The sequence below is a fragment of the Hipposideros armiger genome, unplaced genomic scaffold, assembly GCF_001890085.2.
Source record: "Hipposideros armiger isolate ML-2016 unplaced genomic scaffold, ASM189008v1 scaffold_14, whole genome shotgun sequence".
Taxonomy (NCBI): domain Eukaryota; kingdom Metazoa; phylum Chordata; class Mammalia; order Chiroptera; family Hipposideridae; genus Hipposideros; species Hipposideros armiger.
In genome coordinates this window covers 1,011,179-1,017,241 of record NW_017731364.1, presented here as the reverse complement: position 1 = coordinate 1,017,241, position 6,063 = coordinate 1,011,179, and the positions used below count along the sequence as shown (strand labels likewise).

The window sequence follows — 6,063 nt, the reverse complement described above, 5'->3', positions numbered from 1 at the left end:
CTGAAGTCATTGTAAGTCCATTAACAAGGAAATTGGTAAACTATGGTATAGCCATGCAATAGAATATTATTCATCAAGTTAAAGGAATCAGGGAAATCCAGGATGTACAATTGGACCACTCATTTAGTCTTCCAAAGCCTTCACTTTTCTGTAAATAGCACAATAGTATCCATTTAGCAGGGCTTTTGTGAGGATTAAGTGAGATACCATGTGTGAAAATACCCAGTATGCACTATAGATGCTCAATGGCTGTTTTCTTCTGGTCCTTTCTTAAGGATGCTCTCAAAAATGCTTTTGGGTTTTGCTGTTCTCAGCAATTATTTTATTTATTTATTTATTTATTTATTTATTTATTTATTTATTTATTTATTTATGTATTTTAGCTGTGAGCTCTCCACAATTTTTTTTTTAAAGATTTTTATTGGGGAATTGGGGGGATGGGAACAGTGCTGGGGAATTGGGGGAAGGGGAACAGACAAGTTGCTGTCGTTTTGTTCTTCAGTCTAGTTGTGGAGGACGTTGCTTCACTGGCCCAAGTTGGCACCATCATTGCGCTCTTCCCGGGCGAGGCAGATCAGTCGCCGGCTTCTGGACGGCCGCTCACTGCGGCTGCTGGCCGCTCACGCTGGCTGCTGGCTACACACGGTAGCCCATGGCAACCCACTGCAGCAGGGGCTGCAGCCTACTCCGTCGCCGGCAACTCACGGCAGCCCAGCCCCAGGTTGAGCAGCTGTTGTTCAGCATCTTATCTGTAGAGGGCAGTGTCACTGGCCCTCATATGTGGGATCCGAACCGGGGCCCTTCGGCATCCCAAGCGAGTTCTTAACCATCGCGCCACTCGGCCGGCCCTCTCCACAATTTTTTATTAAGATATGGCCCATCTACAAGAAATGATGTGGGTGTGTTCAAACCAGGTTGCTTCTCCTTTCACATTGTAATTAATTCTTTTTTTCATCCTCTTACTCCTCTTAACACATTCGGGGCATAACATATTATCTTCTAGGTCTGGGTATGGGAAAGTGCAGACTGGTAATAGGAAGAGAGACATCATCTTGGGGGTGTCAGGCACCCCAGGCCTGACCTACATGGAACTGCAGGTGAACCCAACCTTTTGTGTCTGCCAAGAGGGGTCTGCCATGGACCACATACAAGCTGACAACAAAGGTTTGTTGCAGAAAGTTCTCAGCAGAAGTAGAACTAAAACATGAATCCACAGCCCGAGGTGGAATAGCTCTTGTGGCAATTCTTGCCCATGCTGTCAACATGGCTTCCTGAGCTGAAGTTACCACTTCAACTGTATTTGTCCCTTCCTCTCTTTCACTCATCTTACAACTTTTCTGACTCCTTGCTCTCTTGGTCACCATCTTGTATTTCCTTGAAAGTGGATGTGGCCTCCTGTGGTTTCAGGAATAGTCTTTGCACTGTCTCCATACTTCTCATGCACTTGTTTTTCTGCAGAGTAAGCATGTTCCTCGAGCCTCAGATAAACCTGTTTTTTGCCATCAGTACTCAAATTGTTGGCACCAGTTCTGCAAAGTGTCTCAATGCACTTTATCAATTGGAGGCAAAATGGTTGGCAAGGGGAAGATTGGTTTTGGGCAAGCTTTGAATTATTCATTTGTTTGAGGAAGATAAAGTGTGTCATTTGTCCTAGGTGTCTTCAGGTTGGCTTCTGAGGTTGAAGAAACACTTGGTTTCATTTGATGTTCTTCATTAGGTTCTTCATTAACTGGAACCAATGTGAGAATCACACTTTCTTCATCTAATTCATCCTCAAAGAAATCCTTTCCACTGCTATCAGAATTTGAGCTTACCATTTCCAGGCACACTAAAGAAGGCAAAGCTAGCACTGTTAAGGATACCCACTGTTTACTTCTTTTAACTTCCAGAGCTTTTTAATCTCTCCCCCCACTGTCTCCCCCCACCCTGAACATTTTAATCTTTACCAGTGCCCTATGGTTTAGGAATATCTGCAGTTACATCATCTCTTTCCCTGCCCCCCCCCCCCGCCTTCCTTCTTTCTCTCCATTCTCCTCTCCTCAGTCATTTCCTCTTGACTTCTCCTCTTCCTCCTCACTTCCATTTCCAATTAACTTTGGCCTTTTTCTAATTCCTTCTCACCTCCCACTTCTCCATTTATTTCCTAAGACTACTTGGGGAGAGAAAAATGGTTCACAGGGAAACAGAGAGAAACCCAGAGTGTAGAAAGGGAATAAAACCTATACTTTGTCTTTCACACTTGAGCCACACTGGATTTCTCCCAGTTCTCCAAGCCATGCTTTGTCATATCTCCATGTCTTTGCACATGGCATTCCTTCTTTTTTTCCCTACTTGGTAAGTTACACTCATGCTTCAGGTCTCAGAGGCATTTCCTTAGGGTGGGTCCTGGGTTCCAACATACTAAGTCAAACAAAGTCTGACAAATTCATGAACTCATCCTAGAAAAAGTGCTACATACCTCATTGCTGAATAATCACTACGGTCACCTTCGAAGTACTCCCCTTGGGAAGCTATGTACTGACACCAGCGCCTAATCCACCCTTCAAAGCAATTTTGGAACTCTTTTTCTGGAATGGCCATCAGAGCTGTTGTCATATTACCCTTGATGTCCTGAATGTCATCAAAATGTCTTCCTTCAGTATTTCCTTTATCTTCAGGTAAAGAAAGAGGTCATTGGGGGGCCCGATCAGGTGAGTAAGGAGGGTTTTCTAATACAGTTATTTGTTTACTGGCTAAAAACTCCCTCACAGACAGTGCTATGTGAGCTGGTGCATTGTTGTGATGCAAGAGCCATGAATGATTGGCGAAAAGCTCAAGTCGTTTTCATCTAACTTTTTCCTGCAGCCTTTTCAGCACTTAAAAATAGTAAACTTGGTTAACGGTTTGTCAAGTTGGTATAAATGAATAATGAATAATCCCTCTGATATCAAAAAAGGTTACCAACATTGTTGCAACAAGTTCGCGAACTTGTCAGACCTCGTGTGTGTGTGTGTGTGTGTGTGTGTGTGTAGTTTCAGTTTTTTCAAAGTAGTAAGATACTGTACATAATCTTACTTTTAATAAGTATAGAGATTTTTCTGTATCAGTGCATTAATAGTTTCTTAATTCTTTTTTTATAGTTGCATAGTATTCCACGTGTGTATGTACCGTAATTTATTTAATTTATTCTTTGTTGAAGAACATTTAGGTTGTTTCCAGGTTTTTCCCAGTACAGCTGTGCTGCAGATAACATCTCTGTACTTAATTCATTTAGCATTTATTTATCTGTAGCAAAAATTCCTAGAAGTGGAATTGCTGGGTTAATAGGATATGTATTTGAAGCTTTGATAGACGCTGTCAGCTAGCCCTCCATAAGAACTCTACCAATTTGTATTCTCACCAGCAATACAGTAAAGTGCTATTTGTATGCAGTCTGATCAATGTAGTTTATTATCAAACTTTTGGTTTGTTAATTTCTGTTAGGTGGAGGAAAATACCTTCAACTTCATCTAGCTTTAATTTGCATTTTTATTACTATGAGAGAAGTTAGACATCTATTTTCTTCCCTTATTTAAGAACTGTATTTCCTCTTCTGTGAATGGTCTGTTCATATCTTTGTGAACTGTTTAACTGGATAAATAATCTTTCTTGTACTCTTATAGGTTTGTAGGTACTCTTTATATATGTGGGAGATTAGCGCTTTATGTTTTAAGTTGTGGGTATTTTTGCCTCATTGTCATTTGGCTTTTACCTGATTTTTTTCCCCAGAAAAATTGTTTTGATTCTTACAGTGTGGATCTTATCAATCTTTTCTTCCATAGCTTCTGGATTTTGTGTTAGTTAGAGAGGTTTTCAACACTACAGGTTATAAAAGAATTCTTTCAAATTTTTCTGTATTTATTTTACTTTTAAATATTGAATCTATTTGAAATTTTGGCTTTCTTATAAGCCATTTCAAGCAAATATGTTCTTGGGGTAAGATTGCTAGGTATAGCAAATAAAAATAGAAATGCCCCATTAAATTTGAATTTCAAGTAAACAATGAATCATTTTTTTTATTACAAGTATGTCTCTGTAATATTAGTAGCTTACTTACACTAACTAATGATTAAATGTTTATCTGACATTTAACTGTTGTTCAAATTTAACTGGGAATCCTGAGTTTATCTGGCAACCCTAGGTGGGGAGCCACTAACCTATCAGCTTAAATACTTTAGATTGTTCTGACTCTCAATTTTGGCTATGTTAGGGTCCTACTACTCTTCCTCATTTGCTATTTGGAAATTTAATGGCATTAGACAAAGTCTGCATCCATGTCTTACAGGTTCTGAAGTTTGTGCACACAATCAGTATTAGACAAATTGAAATAAGTTCATTTATTTATGAATGAATGAATGAATGTCTAGTTCCTTTCTGACATTCTGTCCAGTGTGTACTGTAAGAAAATCATTTCCAGGAACATAAAGAAATTACTTGGTGGTAGTGGAGAACTAGTTCCCTGTCGGTTTTTTCCTAATGAAACAGTGGAGCTCCTAAGAATATTTGGTTATCAAAATAATTGTCTCAATTACTATTTCAAGAGGTTAGAAGCTAGTGTTTCAGATTTGTATAATAAAGCTATTTTTTATCATAGGAGATTAAATAATATTTTAAAATTATAAGTATATCCTCTTTGATTAAATTGGACAAAAATTTAATGTCTCTTTTTTCACTGCTTTTGAAAACACATACTCAGGAGCCTTATATCTCTTAACACTTCCATTATGATGAACAAAGTACAATGTTGAGATGATACTCCCTTTTCCCCACAAATTGCAGCACAAATCACAACCATCATGATGAATAGAGACTGTGATGTCTAAGCAGGAAGATCCCAGTTATGTTACAATCAATGGAGGAGAGTATCTAATTTACTTAATTGCATCTCATTAATCCACTCATTCATTCATTCAACAAATATGTCTTGAGTGCCTACTAACTGTTAGGTACTGTGGTAGGTGCTAGTTTGAATGAGACAGTCATGGAGCCTGTCTTCATGGGGCTTTGTAGTGATGTGCTAGAGCCAGCTCCCATCGGCTGGTTGAAAGCTCATTGTTAAATTTTCAGGAACTTCGTGAACCTCGTAATCAGCAATGGTAAGAATATTTAAACATGGAAATTGGCAAAAGCTACAAGTCAGAGTTTTCTTTGTGGTTTCTTTTCTCCTCCATTGCTCCTTTTATTGAAATCTACAGCTAGTTGTTAAACATTGACCAGCACACCTAAATTTAGAGATGCCCCTCAACTGAGACATACATCCTGTCTATCTACTACTTACCCAAGGGTCCCACAACACCAATACACCTTGTTTTCACAAAGAATAGCTTCTTGAAATGTTGTGAAAGATTCAGATTATTTTATCATAGTTGACACATCTTATAGGTTATGAAACCCAAAGTGAAACTTAACAAAAAACTTTACAATGTTAAAAAAAACATTAGTTTATATTTAGCTATGTAAGATGGGCATAATAATAGCACCTCCCTTATAGGTTTGTTTGCAGATTAAATGAGCAAATATGTGTAAAGCAGTTATGGAAGTACCTGGTACAGAGTCACACAGAGTAAGCATCATACAAGTCAAGGTCTACTCTGTTCTTATGATGCATGATGCGGGCAGATGAATTTTCTCTGTGGGACTGATAGTGTGGAAAGTAGGTGGGAAACTTGAACTGCATCTCTCAGCTGCATTCAACAAGTTAAAATGACTTTTAATATAAAAAGATTCTTATAGGATTCTAGATCTGGAATCTTCTAGAGGAAAGGCAAAATATAATGTCTTTGGAGGCAAAAAGATATGCTTCTTTTTGCCATCTGACAGTATCAAAGCTTTGGATAAAAAATGTTACTTTTTCCCCTCTTTGTTCTTTCCTTAGCTTTCCTATGTGAGTAAGGGACTCTGAGTGTGCCATACCTGATTATGGTCCCCTTATTCTATAAGAAGAGCATAGAAGGGACAGGGTGATCAGACAACCTCTGATGGGCTACTAATACTGGGATTTTGAAATCCAGAGTTTTACATCTGGCAGAATTGCTCAGTCTTTGC

At 38.7% G+C, this 6,063-nt stretch overlaps 1 pseudogene; it reads right to left on the bottom strand.

Annotated features, from left to right (window-relative positions):
• Positions 1 to 865: 865 nt before the first annotated feature.
• LOC109396154 (developmental pluripotency-associated protein 2 pseudogene) lies at positions 866 to 1,817 on the bottom strand (annotated as a pseudogene).
• Between the last annotated feature and the right edge of the window lie 4,246 nt (positions 1,818 to 6,063).